The 17,339-nt window shown below is 35.5% G+C and overlaps 1 pseudogene; it reads right to left on the reverse strand.

Annotated features, from left to right (window-relative positions):
• Positions 1-8,979: 8,979 nt before the first annotated feature.
• On the reverse strand, positions 8,980-10,358 carry LOC104853360 (annotated as a pseudogene).
• Between the last annotated feature and the right edge of the window lie 6,981 nt (positions 10,359-17,339).

Raw genomic sequence — 17,339 nt, forward strand, 5'->3', positions numbered from 1 at the left:
ACACACACACACACACACACACACACACACATATACACAAAAGACGTTGGCAAACAATAAAAATCATGAAAGTAGTAACTCTACTACCATTAGTAATAGTCAAAAAAAAGCACTAACAATAATCTGAACCAAACTAAGAGACTAAAATTACAGGTTAAAAGAATGATAATAAAATAATAATAATAAATGGGAGGTGTGGGGAAAGGGAAACATGCATAGAAGTAAAATAGGAAGATGAGAAAGGGAGGAGAAAAAGAGATAAAAATATTTAAGAATTAAAAAATAGTTAGGTAACTGCATATCATGAAAAATCAATCAGCAAATAAAAGAAATTAAAAAAGAAAAAATGGGAAAAAGAAAAAAGATAAATAAAAATAATAATTGCAAAAAATTCCTTCACATCAATGTGTTTGGATGAGCAAAGTTTCTTTCCAGGATCTGTTGTAATGGAATACACCAGGTATGGGGAAAGGATAGTGAGTCATAACTGGAGCCTGTTGTGTTTCCATGTCCACTTAACAGGCTGTTACTGTGTAAATGCTAAGTACTATTTTCCCAATGGGCAGGGCCAGTCAATGATATTTTGTCTGCCTCAGGACTACATTCACTCCAGTCACTGTGTCCATCTGTTAATCCTAAACCAAGACGAAGCCCAACTAGTTTTGTTTCCTCTGGACTGGTGAGATTTCACACTTGTTCCAGAGGCCCTCTGGTCTGTGTGCCTGGAGACATAGGAAATATTCACAGGCATATCCCTGAACATAATTTTGGCTGGAGAAATAAAATATATCACTGAGTTTTATGCTGAAGTGGGACAGCAAGGGGAACCAAGCAATACATTAGGATTGATCCTGACACTTTCAGACCCAGCCTCCTCAGAAAAACCACAAGTGAATGGCCAGGCTTCTCCCGAAAGAGGGTGGTACAAGCAACTCTGTGCTCTCCACAGCCTGAGCTTCTTGCTGCTTAAACTTCTCAGGGTGCCTACACCCAGGTCTGTCCGCTCCATAACTATCTCCTGTGGCTGTCTCCCACCCAGCCACTGCAACAGGGTGTTCCCAGGGCCCTGAAGTATGGTTGCTCCATGATCTCCAATTCTCGGAGTAACACAGGGTGAAACAATAAGCCGCCTTCTCAGAATGGCTCCTGGCTGTATTACTCTCAGATATAGAGAACACTGTAGCCAATTTCTTCCCCAAAGCTAGCCTACCATGCAAGAGGAGTCACATTCAGAATAAATGTTCTCGCTGCATGTAGAGCTTGACATAACCATGGGTATTCCTGGAGAGAGTCCTGCAGGTCCATTGATTTTGCCTGGAGCTCCTGGCCCTCTCCAAGCTCACACCGTGTGGAGGTAACCCCAGCACCGGAAAGCAGGTTGAGATTGCAGACTGCTTAATCTTTTTTCTATATTACCTTTCTCTTGCTCTATAATTTTTAGCTTTCTTGCTGAGTCTTTCTTGATCCACAAAGCTCTTCTTCCCTTTCTCCTTGCTAAGTATCAGTTTTTCAATTGCCTTATTCCAGGTTACAGAGATGCTGTGGACTACTGCCTGCTTCTACTCTGCCATTGTGATATCTCTTATCTTAAAAAAATTTTTTTTTCTGGTACTAAGGATCGAATCGGGACCTTGAACTTGCAAGACTAGTGGTGGAACCACTAAGCTAAATCCCTGGCTCATTTATCTTCAAATTTTTAATATTAAGTGTAAAATTATTTGAGATACATACAAACATATCTTTATTTTTTGGCTCAGAAATTTATTTTTAATAGCTTTATTGAGGTATAGTCAATATACTATAGGCTTTACACTACTGATGTATGATTCAGTGATTTTTAGAATGTTCTAGTATTCATCTGTCACCATCACCATATTCTATTTTAGAAGAATATTTTCATCACCCCAAAAAAGGCAATCAACACCACTCCCACTCATTTAGGCAATGAATAGTCTAATTATATCTACATACATTTGCCTCTTCTGCTCATTTCATACACATTGAATCATACATTATATTGTCTTTTGTGAATAACTTCTGTAAAGACATTAATAAAGTAGCTGCTATCATTTCTGATTTTCAGATTTTGATTTTTCTCTTCTCCCCTTTTTATTTTACATACAGGATATACTGTGATTTTTGATACATATATGTATTGTAAAATAATTAAATCAAATGAATTCATGTATTCACCTCATCTACTTATCTTTTTGTGATGGCAACATTTAAAATCTATTCTTTATCCTCTTTTTTTTATTTTTCTTCTAGTTTGTTATTACTGTGTTGCTATGCTTGAAGATATCCTGCAAGTGTCTTACACTCTGTTCATTTTTCTTCATTCTTTTTTCTCCTGATATTTCAGACTAAATAATTGAACTGAACTATGTTCAAGTTGGTTGGCTCTTTCCTGTCCTTCTCAAATACTTTTAAAATTTCTACAGTACATTTGATTTCATTTTTTATACTTTGTAGCTCCACAAATTTCATTCCTTTTTATAATTTGTAACTTTTTAGTAAAATTTTCAATTTGTTGAGAAATTCTGCTGTCTGTCTTCTGTAACTCTTTGGCTATAGTTTAGCTAAGCTGCATGAACACATTTAAGACCATGGTAAAGTTGGTCTAGTACGTTTGATATCTGTGTTCCCTCAAGAAGAGATCTCTCTCTTCTCAAGAAGATCTCTCTCTTCTTTCTTTCTTTCTTAATTTCCAAGAATGGGTCATATTTGCTTATTTCTTGGCATGTCCCATAATGTTTTGTTGAAAACCTGGTGCTTTGTGTATTATAATATAACTCGGGAAATAAGATTTTCCTTTATTAAGGATTTGCAATCGATACTTTCTGAAGGTCTATGGTTTTTATTGAACTTTATAAACAATTTTTGCAAAAATTAAATACTTTGTTAAGTGTGGTCTCTCAGGTTTTTTTTTTCCTTTAGGTTGGTTGTCAATTATTTATTTGGCAAATATTTCCTTAAATGCTTCCATCTGTAAACAAAAATAAACAGAAAGAAAAAATTTTGTTCAAGTCTTTGAAAGTCTTTGCTCATTGATTCTTTGGGGATATATGCTTAGGATGTACCCAGAGCATTTACAATTCAATATTAATTTTGCTGCCTCTTTCACAGAGTTTAAAGATTTTCCAGATGTGCAGCATACTCTCTTCTCATGTTTTTTATGAGCCTGGATCCCGCCCTGTGTATGCATATGGCTTTATAGATTTCAGGGTACATGTGGAAGTTTTCAGCATTCTTATTATCCAAAGTATCGTCTTTCTCTCAGGATGACAGTATAACCATTGTTTGCCACAACTGTTATTTTATACTACAAGTACAGCAGATGGTTAACTTTTTTCAGTGCTTTTGAAGAACATGTTACATAGAGACTTCTCTGACTTTAGGAGTTTCTGAATTAGGTAAAACAGAGACAAGCTCCTTTCATCAGTCCTTCAGAGATCCACAGTTAAAAATAAAGAAATATAATTTATTGGGAACAACTTCCACTATGCTCCAAGAGCCAGGTATCCATACTAGCAACATGGGCTGCCATTTTTAAGACAATCTCAGAGTACTAGGGAATCAGGTGCAGCAAACATAAATTACTGCAAAATATTTGCCTCACCTCTCATAGCCTTTTTACTAATTGAACATTAATTTACTTGCTATAAATGTTTGACTGTCTTCCAGAGTTCCTCTAAAATTGATTTTGACAGATTTTTGAGGTTTTCAGGGACAAACAACTGGGTTTCATCACTATTCTCTTTTTGCTGAATCCTCTGCACCCATGTTGTATATTATCTTGTCAAGCAGTTTCTAACTAAACTTGTAAAGATTGTGAAATATTAACATTTTAAAACTGGTCGGGCTGGGGATTTAGCTCAGTGGTTCCACTGCCTGCCTTGCAAGCACAATGTCCCAAGTTTGATCCCCTGTACACTCCCCACCCCCCAAAAAAGTTTAATTAATGTAAAAAGTTGTCTTCTGGAAGTGAAATTCTTGGAGCAACTTACAAAATCAAGCACAAACTATTCTACAGGAACAAACTCTTCATCCTATCTCCATCAGAATACTACACATAGAGCTCCCCTGAAGACGGGCAATAAAATTGAAAGGAAATAAACACAAATAAATTGCAAGGAAAATCCAGTGTAAAACTGATTCACAAGACCAAATTATAAGATTGCATAATAATAATCTTCAAATATAGAGCTGTCTGAGAATGTTTTAAAATATTACTTATAAGATACATAGCCACTTGACTGAGAGGATCCGTGAGACTCCAAAAGTTGTACTCATATGTCTTTAAATAAAGTGCAATGCAACAGGCAAACAATTCAAGAGTTATTAAACTTTCCATTAAGAGGCCAAAGACCTAACAGGATGTTTTCTCAGCAGACAATGGCCAGCAGGATGCATCTTTTACTATCTGACATTATGTTTCTTAAACACCTCTATGACAGCTAATTTCATGCAACCAATAAGCCACTTCCAAATGTGGATGTGCAATTTCTGGTTTCAGAATTTTTAACAGACTTTTAAGGTGATGTGTGATATTTTTGATGGGTTTCAACCACTTGGGTTTTCTTCTTCCATAAGATATCTAAATGTACCGCTTCCTACCAAGGTAACTTTTATCTTCTAGTTCTTAAAGCTCATTTCATAAATAATACTTGTGTATTATTATTCTTATGAACTAATTCCTGATGCCACAATTAGGAAATATGTTAATTGCACCTATTGAGTAGATTCATCTTTATCTTCTAAAAGATACAACAAATTACATATTACATGCCCTCTAGATTGAGTGTTTTTCTTGAGCTCCAATTTGTAAATCACACTGCTTGTTTGGTATTCTCTGAGAACTGATCGTAGGTATGTGTCCATTCAACTATGTAGTTAGATAATTTCAGGTGAAACCTAATGTAGAACCCAAAGCTGTGGAGGCTATCTTACAGTGTATATAATGATCCCTGTGTTTCGCGCACTTAAGTTTATTATTTCCATTTGTTGAGGACTGTTGAATTTCTCTGTTAGAGTGTCATTTTTACATAACGCATTTCACGATGTGGATTTCAGTTTTGAAAATGAGTTTATATCATTCAAAATGGATGCAGGCTTAAATACGATAAGTGATCCACAATTTGAGAATTGATTCTCAAAGATGACATAATTGGGAATTGCATGTAGAAAATTTGTAGTCCAAAATCCCAGTAATTTTCATGGGACAGCCATGAAGAGGTTGTTTTTTTTTTGTACCGGGGATCAGACTTGGGTCCTTGCACTTGTGAGGCAGGCAGTGGAACCACTGAACTAAATCCCTTGCCAATGACAGCTTTTGACTAATGCCTCAGTGAGTAGGTGGAGCTTTTAGCACTCTAACCCCATTCTAACATCACTGGTGCGGCGTGGTCCCCAAAATATTCCATGGGTAAAGAGTGATGCTCGAGAGGCTGCTATCGATTGGAGCCTTATTCAGATACAGGTTGTTTTTCTGTTAACTTTAATGAAACTTACAGATGTTTGCAAATTTTATGAAACAAGTCCATCAATGTTGCCATAATTTTTAAGGAGCGACAGTAGCTTCATTTTAGTTTTTAGAGGAATGCTTCTAATGCCTCTGAACTAATTAATCTCTATACATGTTACATGTATTCCTCACCGCTATTTTAGCTAGTCATTTAGAAAATTCCTGGTAGTAATCTGACTACTCAGCGAGTCTTTCAGGACATAATAATTAATTTTTTTCCTGGGGAGTTAGTACATAACACATTTTAATTGTTTTTACTTCCCCTGCCCCCTTCCCTCCCTCCTCCAGCTGTCCCTAAGTATGTATGCTTCCCACTTGAAATAGATACAACCTCCCTGGTTTCTGTTATCTATTATTATTCTGCTATTTACATTATTTATACATTATGTTTCTCATAAAAGAGAAACTGATACTAGAACTTATAAGTCTGATTTCAGCATCTCTTATTGTCTTAACTTGATTTCAGATTGAGATCACCATTACAGCATCAGTAAAATTCATAAAAGTACATTTTTATTGATCACCTAAAACCTCTTAACAGGTTGCGGTGGTAAACAAAAGAATTTAAGTATCTCTGTAGAAGCTCAGCGATTCTGAGACATTCCTGCATGCACACTTCTTCTTTAATAATAGAAATTAAGACTTTGTTTCCATTTTTGCTTTTCCTTATATTTATTTATCCCTCTCCCTCCTTCCCTTTCCCCCATCCCTCCCAATTCCCATTCCAATATGAGAAAAGGAAAACATGAAAACAAAGTCCTTTTGTAAATAGGGAAGGGGGGAGTGGTGAAGGGGGGAGGGCAGGGGTGTGGGGAAAAAGAAGAACCAAGATATGTGACGTAAAGATACAAATTCCCAGTGATGAACGCCATCATATCGTATACCTAAAATGTACCAATAAACTTAATGGAAAAAATAGAAATTAAAAGAAAGCATAAGTCCATTAAAGCATGTTAATCCTTCTTATTTGTTGCAATCTTAAATTGTTAAAACCTATCCAGTACAGTTGATACTAAGGAGGGACAATGTTATCTAGACTTCCATAATCTATAATTAACTTCAGGACTCAACAACATTTTCCTAGACAATACTGGGTTATTATAAAAGGCATGTTTTTTCCTTTCACTCTGTTTTTATTACAGCATGTTTGCTTAATTTATAGGAAGCATAAAATAAGCTGGGTCTTATTTTTATCCAAACATTGATATTTTAAAGGTTGTACAGAACATTTGTTGAAAAGAACATATAAAAATACCTTTATGAGGCTTCTATAAGAAAGAAAATACAAAGTTTAACCCCACAACATTCCTCTTTGCTAGAACGGCAACTACTGCTACAGTTTTAAATAGACTTTTTGTTGTTTAAACTATACATCCAGGAAAATCTAAAAAAAAATTAAAGAAACATGCATATAAATGATTGCATAGCAGAACATGGACATATTTTTCCTCCTTGAGTTTATTGGTACATTTTAGGTATACAGTACAGTTGGGATCATGTACCTTTATTGGGATCATTCAATTCATCATTGGGATCTTGTACCTTCACATGACGGGTCTTGGTTCTCATTTTTCTCCCTTATTCCTGCCCTTCTTTCACCCCCTCCTCCCTTCCCTCTTTACAGATATTTTATTTCCACTTTTTTCATTTTCTCACTTTTTTTTTTCTTTTCCCTCATTTCCTTTCCCCTACTCTTCCCGCTTCCCCTACACCTTTAGCCTTTTTCCTGTTTCACATTGTGAGTTATACCATTAGGATCTTATACACCATTATAGTTTTCACACCAGAGAAAGTGGTATTTATACATGTGTGACTTATTTATTTCACTTAGGAGTATATCCTCAATATGTATCCATTTTTCATAGACCATGAAAATTAACTGCAAACAGCAAAGAAATGAAAGAAATACTATCAAATATACAAAGTTTCTAGAATCAACCTTTTAAACACATTCTACAAACAGTATTTAAAAAGCATCTTTTTATCTTTACAGCAAGGCCTAGATCTCTAAAACCAAAATTGAAAAAAGAAATTCCCTAAAAGGAATCATTTCCCTCCAATATTTCTTTCTTGTATCTATAAGCAAGCATTCGGAGATTTTAAAAGATGATAGCTTTTGTTTTGAAATGAGACTGGACATTTCGAGTCATTCTTTATTGCCTCCAAACAATCTTTCAGAGATACTAGAAATTATAAATAGTTAAGGGTATTAATTCCTCACTTCTAGTCAGATACTACAATGACAATCAAAAACTCAAGAGATGTGGGTCTTCCTTAAACTAATCCTATTTTCCAAAATCATTTTAAATTTCATGGCATCACAGAATCACCTAGGATGGGCATGTTGTATTTCAACTTGCCTCACAGTAAGTAAACTGAAATGTGAACAGCAATCCTCCTTCATAAACAAGCAGTCAAATTTTGATAGCAATGCACATGTTCAGTGCTGTAAGCATCAAAATTCAGTTCCTTTACCCTATACATACATACAAACACAACTTACACTAAAACAATTTACTTCTAGCAGCAAAAAACAAAACAAAAAACAAACAACTAGGCAACAATGGTCAACACTGCTTCTTACATTTTAGAATAACTACTAAGAACATACTTTCCTCCTTAAAATCATTTCTGCCATCACTGACATTCTCAAATTTTAGGGGGAGCTTTTTTTCTCTCATTGAGTTTATTGGTACATTTTAGGTATACAGTACAGTTACATTCAACATTGGGATCCCGTACCCTTAACATGACAGGTCTTCGTTCTCATTTTTTCCCCTTGTCTCTTCCCTCCCTTCATCCCCTCCTCCCTTCCCTATTTACAAATACTTTATTTCCATTTTTTACATTTTCTCATAAGGGGAGCTTTCTGATGTGTTTATCTTCCAAATATTCACAGCAACCAGAAAATATGCATCACTGCCCAAGACAGTGGGGCTAACTTCTCCATACTGCATTTTAAATGAGCTATTGTCTGGGCCTACCCACCTTGAAAGACATAAAGGTCCACCCTATACCTAAATGTTTTTAAGCAGTCTTTGTTTTTCTGTGGCTACAACTTCACTTTTATATCATTCTATCTTATTACCAAACTACATTTCTAGGTTAGCAGTTCTACCAAATATGGATATGAAACTTTATTTTTAAGAAGACAATGTTGCAAATTATGGTCAACCAACATCTTTTCACCAGATACTTCAAACATAAAAAGTGAGAACCTTTACAAAAATACACAGAGACACCACATATTGGTAGCTGCCCATAATGTTAAACAAATTGGACTCTTAAGAGTATCCTCTCAACAGCGTATTTTAATTATAACCATTGCCTGATACAGGGAAAACTAACAAGTGTTTTTTATGCATCATTGCAACATTGTAATCCTGATAATTTGAGTATACCAAACTATGAGTAAATAAATGATACATACCTAAAAATTATCATGGTTTATACTATCAGTGGACAATGGAATTAGGACTAGTCCAAGCCTTGCCTTGATCTAGATTTTTACCTATACCTAGACTGTGATCTGGACTGAGATTTGGATCTAGCTGGTTCTTTTTTACTTGATTCCTTTTCATATCTTGAGCCAGATATATAAAGTGTTTTGGAATCTGTTTTAGAGGTGCCTCTAGTTTTGCTGTGAGTTGCAGACCTAGAATTTGATTTAGCCTTCATTTCTTTCTTGGGCTGGAACTTGGACCATGATCTTGAATTGGATTTAGATCTTGAAAAAGACTGATTACGATGTTTGAATCTATCACTATCGGAATGGCTTCTGCTACATCGTGGTCTTCCAGTCGGTCTACTCTTTCTAGGCCTATAAGTTCTCCTATAGTTGTAATCAGAAGGCCGACTTCTTGATCTCTTCCTTTCATGACTCCGGCTCCTAGAACGCCTGTATCTGTCATAAGCATCATAACCTTGAAGAACTGTACACATTTCTTCCTTCCTTGGCTTTCATTTGCTTTGGTGTCTTCTGGTCCCTCTGTGCAAACTGTATTTCAGCCTGAGGTCCACAAATCCATTTTATGTGCAAATTACACAAAGCATCTTCAGCGTCATGAACATCCTCAAATTGAACGTAAAAAAATCCCCTTGTACGACGAGGGTAGAAATTGAGTGGAACATACACATCAACTATAGGTCCAGAGAGGCCAAATTCAAGGCTTAAATCTTCAGACATAGTGTCATGGAACACATTCCTAACAGAGAGGTGTTTGGGGGGCCGCAGGTAGCGGGAGGTGACAGCGCCGTCCGTCTTGTCTGGAGCTCTCAAAGGGCTCAACAAACCGTCTGCGACTACAGCAGCGGCACCTCAGACACAAAACTAGAGGGCTCCGCTATAAAAAGTATGTTGTGGCTTCAGCTTATACTCGTCTCTGACAATCCAGTCAAAACTTATTCATGATATCAAGTCTAATATGTTGTTTTAAATTGACTACTTGAGTGGGTAAGGCTATTCCAAAGATTTTCCTCTAGCATGCCCAATTACAACACAATAAAGAGCAGGATTTTATAACATTCTTTTCTTTCAACTTTTTGTGTAGGAGAAGAGTCTACTCCCTTCCCTCTTTTCTCTTTGCTATGCAAGAGATCAGAAATATCCCAGGAATATATTCCAGTCTTTTAATATATTCTAGTCATTTAAAGCAGAATCATAAGTAATATTTGTACACAATCGTCTACATTGAGCCTTATTCTCTATTTTAAGCTGTTGATAATTCTTATATCACCACAACATCAGGATATTATTGTCCTTTGTACTTTTACTGGATTTATGTAGGATGGTACACTAAGAACCAGTGTAGAACAATTCTAATTGCTCACCCATTGTGTCATCCATGACAATGCATATGGCCTTGGGTAGCCTGCTGGCTCTGCAACATTCCTTCTGGCCTGGGACCATCTAACATATCTTCTATAACTCTACTATTTTAATTAGCAATAGTTCTAAAGATCTTTATGTATGTGTTCGTGTGTGTGTGTGTGTTTGTGTGTGTGTGTTTTGTCCTCATAAAATTTAAGATGTTATCCCAAGCTGAGAAAAAGTGAACAAATCTGTATGGTTCTCTTTACAGTTTGAAAAGTTGGTCAAGCAGCTGGCTCACATATTATCTATAGCAATCTATTAAAATATTGCTACTCACTCCATTTATCACCTCTTTTCCCATCACATTTTAAATTAACCATCTAAACACTGTTTAATTGCTCTGAAAATTTTTGTTTCATCCTTTCATTTTTATTGTTCCCTTTTTTCTGAATATTTCTGATCTTGTCCCCTTCATTCAACCCATTAGGGGGGACTGAACATGTAGGCCTGGGACAGCCTTTCTCACATATTTTTACCCTCCATAATAGGAGAATCACAAGAATCCACGAATTTGGTGTTCAGTTTATCACATCAATCATTTCTTGGGTTAAAGGCCTAAATCTGGAGCATATTTTATCATTCTTTAATCAATCTGAAAGTTTCTACCTTTAAAAATTTTCAGTGCTCTCAGGAGTTTTCAATTTATCATATAAGAGTAGAGTTAGACTACTTTGTGTAGCAAGTTTGTTTTTACATACTCCTGCCTTCAACTAGTGTAGCAAATTAGTATCCACATCTCTGCAGAAGGTACATTGTTTAAACTCTTTGAATGTCACCATATTTCAGGTGTCTCTCATTGCCATATGTCTCTGTTGCCATACACCTACCCTCACTATCAGGCTCATGGGCTTTACAGTCTTTTCAGTGATTATTAGGTAGGCAGGGTAACATTATGAGAAAAAGAAATAATGCAGGACTCCATGTTTTTATCATCTCCTTTCTGTTGCAGACAAAATCAATGGTAGTAACTTGGCAGATCTGAGGCCTCGTGTTTTTTCTCACTTACTGTTATTTTTGCCAAAAGCAGCCAAGGCACAGAAATTGGCTGACTTTGTTTCAGTCAGAATTTATTTTTTAAATCTGTTTTGCTATTTCCCTCATCTGCAGCTCTACCTACATCCGAGGTGATATGTTTTTCCCATGTCAATAGTCACCCCAATCTTCAAATGTACGCTAGCCAGATATCCAAGCTCCCTCAAACCCTATTTCCTCACCTTCCTTTCAAACAAAGTCTTATCTATTGTTATTTAATTATAGAAGCAGGCACTGCTTTAAATAGTTTTCTCAGAATACTAATTACAATTACAAGGGTCAGATAATTGAAAATACTCCTGTGCCTCCTCTCCAGTAGGATTTTAATGAAGAAAAAGGATATAATGCAGTGGGTGATATAAAGCACAGACAGTGGAAGGAATGGAGGTTTCTAATTGCAGCTTTCAGATTCTTAGTCACAGAATATGAGATTTGTAGATCATGAACCACCAAGATATACTGTGAAATCATGATTTAGTAGAGCCAAGGCATAAGTTAAATAGATGAGCCTTTCATATACTACCGTTATGGAGTTAAAATGAGGCTGTGTAACCAGGTGGCTTGTACATAAAACATTAATCTTTTCTTTTTCAATAGAATAGACAAACCGATATAAACAAACTGATACTTCTGGATGACTTTTGGACTTTAAATAACACATTATAAATCATTGGCTGGTATATTGGCCAAAGGGTCAGAGTCACACTATCCCTGGAGACAAGAAAAGAGCTGTCACAGATAAGCCTAAGTCAACCCTATCATCACACCATGGTTAAAAAAAAAGAAAGAAAAAAGCAACTGAAGACAGCAAGAAAATAGAATCTGTTTAAAAAAAAAGCTAAATAGAATTTCTAGAATGATGACCAACCAAAGGTTTTGCAGTTAAAAACCATAAATTATAAATTACTTAAAAAATAAATGGAAAATGAAGATAATAATGCTCAGAAATCAGCAAAAACAAAGATATGAAAAAGGAAGCTGAAGTTAAAAGTCATAGAAAATTGAGAATGGAGAATTCTGAATAAGTACTTTGAAGATAATGATACACAGTGTATTAACCTTGTTATTTTCTTATTTTGTTATGAAATTTTGTTTTATTTTTCCATAAAATATTTAAAAACAGTGAAAGCAAAATCAAGTCCTCGAGAGTTTAGATACAAATTCTTTTAAGAACTTAATATAATAGGATATAATACAGGAAAAAAATTAAGCCTAGGCAGGAAGGATATGCAAAAAAAAAATTACAGGAACATATCTTCATAAACAAATGAGTACACTGAAATAAGTATTCGTTGCAAACAGTGAAAAGCAATGTGTAGTTTGTGAACAAATAGAAATAATATCAAACTGAAACAGTGAGGAAAGTAACCAGTAAGATTAGAACAGAGCACCATATCGGTGTTCTATAGATGGAAAGGAGACGCAGTGATTAATTGTAAACTGCCTAGTCATTCATGCACAGCTAATGTCTAAGGATGGTATCTAAATGATTTACTGAATAGCTTTCAAACCAAATAAAGTGATAATAATATGTGACTTATATAGCGTCAACCTCTGTGCTAATTTTCCTATTTATGAACTTAATTTAGCCTATCAGTCTGAGTATGAGGCATTTCTTTCTCTCTGATTTCCCAGTATCATCCTGCAGAATGACAGTCAGCAGGGCTGCAACTGAGCCCCGGTCAGAACAGGCTGGGGTCTGTATGCCGAGCCCTTACACTGTCCTTTCTCCCAGAAAATGGAAAGATGACACAAAGAAATAAAGGAAAGGATATGAAGACCTTAGTAAGAGATCCTAATAGATAAAGAGAACTTTACACATCCAATGAGTGAGAGAAAAGAAGCAAGAAGATAATGCAGAAATAAATAAAACGTATTATGAAATACAATAAATAGAAAATGATTGATTGTTCTTCTTTAAAAAAGAGATAGTTAATGTGAATACATGAAAATCTAGATCTGTAAGGGTAATAAGAAACATTCCTAAAAATATAACAATATACAGTACTTAAAGATAATTGCGTGGGAGGCACAATCTATGCCCTGTGATAAATGCCTTCAAGAGAGTGAGAAGCAAAGCCAAAGTCAGGGAGATAAAACAAACTGTAGCAATACAAATAATGGAATTCATTCAGTGCTGAAAAAAAATGGGCTGTCAGCTGGACATGGTGGTTCACCTTTATAAGAGGCTGAGGCAGGAGTATCATAAGTACAAGACCAGCTTGGGCAACTTAGATTCACAGTAAGAACCTGTCTCAAGAAATAAAAAATAACCAGGGAATGTAGCTATGTGAGAAGGCCAGTGTTCAATTACTGTATCAAAAAACAAAACAAAACAAAAAATGGAAAGCCACAACAAAATATGAAGGAATCATAATGGCATTAAGAAGCCAGTCCAAGAGCTCACACACCACATGCTACAAACTATTTGACATTCTGGAAAATGCAAAGCTATGGAGACAATAGAAAGATAGTGGTTTCCATGGATTGAGGGCAGAGAAAGAAGAGTAGGTGGAAAACAAAGATTTTAGGCCAGTTAAATTAGTGTGTGATACCATAATAGTGGATATGTGTTCTTATACAGTTGTCAAAACCTAGAGAATGTACAGAATATGAATGTAAAAGATGGATTTTGAGCAAAAATGACACATCAATGTAGGTTTACCAATTGTAACAAGTGTACAATTCTTTTGCAAGACATTGATAGTACAGAAATTTGCTGAGAGGGTGGATAAGGAAGGAAATGTATGGGGATTCTTTGGATTTTATGCTCAATTTTACTGTGAACTAAAAAAATGCTCAAAATAAAGTCTAATGTGTTAGATTTCCATCACTGTGACAAGAGACTATGTAAAATACATGTAAAAGAAGGAAGAAAGGTTTATTTCAGCTCATGTTTTTAGAGGTTTCAGTCCACGAGTTGCATTGTTTGGGAGCCTATGGTGAGTCAGGATAGCATAGCAGGGACCACATTACAGAGCATAGCAGCTCATCTCAAAGAAAGAGACAGGGAGGGGTGGAAACTGAGGTCTCAATGTCACGCCCCCAGGACCTAACTTCCTCCCACAAGGCCCCACTCTTAAAGTTTCTACCACCTGGGTAGCACCAGAGAACATAAGAACATTTTGGAGCAAATTTAAGATCCAAACTATAGCTAGTGTTCTGCTCCAAGTTATCATGATTAACTTGACTGGATTGAGAAAGGCTCACTATAAAACTAGTAAAGCATGATTCAACTCTGACCAATTCAATGAGTATTTGAGAGAGCGGAAATGTTCATGATGTACCAGCTACTGTGGTGGGCATATAATATTAGTGGTGGGCAATACTTCTGAAGTAGCCTGAAGTAAAAAAATTGAAGTTTCCCAAAGAGAAATTCTGGCTTATTTTGGTTTATCAATGTAGCATAGACAGCTTCCCTCAGTTGTTTACTCTCTCTCTCTTTCTCTCTCTCTCTGTCTCTCTGTGCCTCTTTCAATCTACATGAACACATATTAATGAAGTATAGTAAGTGATATTACACTATATAGATGTTTGAAGACTGTTCAATTTGCATGTTTTCTCCTTTGCACTTATTGAATCATGGTCCTTTGTTACTTTCACAAAATTTCCTTAGGCTTGAAATGAAATATTATCTGGGAAACATATTACATGAAATGTTTTTTCAGTATATGAAAAGACTTCAATTTGACTTAAAATTACTTAAGATAAAATCAGATATTTTAAACATAAGTTTAGTTAAATTAATATGGCCAACATGAAATGCATTCTGACTCACACTTATACAGATGTAAAGAGATACTGAATGGCCACTAGAGGGCACGCAACATCCGCCGTATTTTCTTAAAAACTAGGCTCTGACTAGAAAGGAAAGTAGTAGTAGTTCAGTCTACAAATAAGAAAATGAAGCTCATTTGTATTTCCACAGTATGTTTAAATTTAATTTAAAATGAAGATATTCACTTAAAAGATATTTTTCAAAAATCTTTCAATATTTTGGTATTATTTCCAAAGAGAATTTTAAATGTGAGCAAGAGATTTAATTCTGAATCAGTGAGTAATAAAACTAGATTTTAGATGTTTTAAAACTAGGGATTATGCTTTATCTTTACATCCTAATGTATTTACTGTTTATCATATTTTAACAATGATTTTTATAATGCAAAATAAAATATTTATATTTGTGTTAATCAGATTTGACAAATACCTGACATCACTCTTAAAGGAGAAAAGGTTTCTTTTGGCTCATATTTTCAGAAGATTTAGTCCATAGTTACTTGGCCCATAGCCTTGGGCTAGTGGAAAGGCAGCATCTGATTGTAGAAGCAGACGGCAAAGCAACAGTGAACACCTCATGGTAGCCTGGAAGCAAAGAGGAGAAAGGAAAGGTTTTGAGTTCCAATGCTCCTTGAAAATTATGCCCCCAATGACCCAATTTTCTTCATTTAATCCTTTCCTAGAGGTTCTACCACCTCCCAATGGTCTCCCAGGCTGACAACTAAGCCTTTTACATATATGCCTTTAGGGAATATTTTGGATCCAAACTATAACAGTGCTGGACTAACTTAGAGACTTAAAGGCTTATAATGTCTAGGATGTCACTTGTAGATTTATACGGGGGGGGGAGTATAGTACCTGTCAAATTAAGTTCTTAAGAATTCATAACACTGCATTCAATAACCTGCACTAGGCGGAAATAAAGAATTCCTATCAAGTGACAAACATGCATGTGAGAAGCAAGATATATCTAAAATTATTTCCTCTGCGTGTTGGTTTTTCATGAACTTATTTGAGACCTTCTATTAACTAAACCTGAGGTCACTGCTTCTTTCAAGTGCTGGGTACTTTGGCCCCATACCCTTTATTAATCCAGCCCTTAGGTCTTTGATGTATTCTCTTTTTCACAGATGGCACTGCCTACTCCATTTTTTCAAATGCTACTTGTTAAGGGCATACACAATAGACCACTAAGCAAATGAGGGGCTTGTTTCTGATTGTGTCAGGATTTAATTTCCCAGCACCACTTATAATGAATCCTTGAAGTTGATTGCCCATTTTTAAATTGTAGTATTTGAGTTTTTTCCACTATTGATTGAAATTGAGTACCATATATATTCTGAATATTTACCTTCTGTTAGATGTATAATTTTCAAATGTGTTCTCCCATTCTGTGGGTTGTCTCTTCACTCTGTCAATTGTTACATTTTTAGTGCAGAGACTTTTCATGTAATGTAATATTTGTCAGTTTTTTTCTTTTGTTTCCTGTATTTTGAGCCTTATCCAAAAATTCCTTGCCTGTTCCAATGTCTGGAAGCATTTTCCCTATTTCAGTACTTCCTAGATTTAATGTTTTTAATATTACATTCTTATACACCATCATTCACCTAATTCAGTTATGAATTTCTTGAAAGTAAAATGAGTGTCTAGTTTGTCTGTTTCATCTTCATTATAGCTGGGTATAATGCATGTGCACTGCTCAGAGGCACTTGGGCAAGATGGAAGTAGGGCTGAAATTCATTGGGGCCAAGTGAAGAAGTACATTCATCATAGCAAAAAGGAGGCTTTTCTCTGAGTTGTGAAAAGGCATTGATATGGCTTGCTGTGATGCTATTTAGTGGAAAGCTTGGTGTAGCATGGTAATCGATTGAGATTAAGTTTAGATTCCTCTTTGAGACAAACAGAAGTCTCAGGGATCTGTCCAAGCTGGAAATCTAGAACATCATGTTCTTGAGGGACAGGAGTAAAAATTAACAGACATAAAAATGAAAGACATGTATAGAGTCAAGCAAGCAGAATGTTGTTGCAGAAATATAAACTGGAAGAAAATTCAGAGACCATTACAGAGGTTTTATGCTCAAGAGATGACACTGAGGACAGTTATAATAGTGCAAACTAATTCACTTATTTCTT

This window comes from Fukomys damarensis, unplaced genomic scaffold (assembly GCF_012274545.1).
Source record: "Fukomys damarensis isolate Sample0158 unplaced genomic scaffold, DMR_v1.0_HiC HiC_scaffold_5, whole genome shotgun sequence".
Lineage (NCBI taxonomy): Eukaryota > Metazoa > Chordata > Mammalia > Rodentia > Bathyergidae > Fukomys > Fukomys damarensis.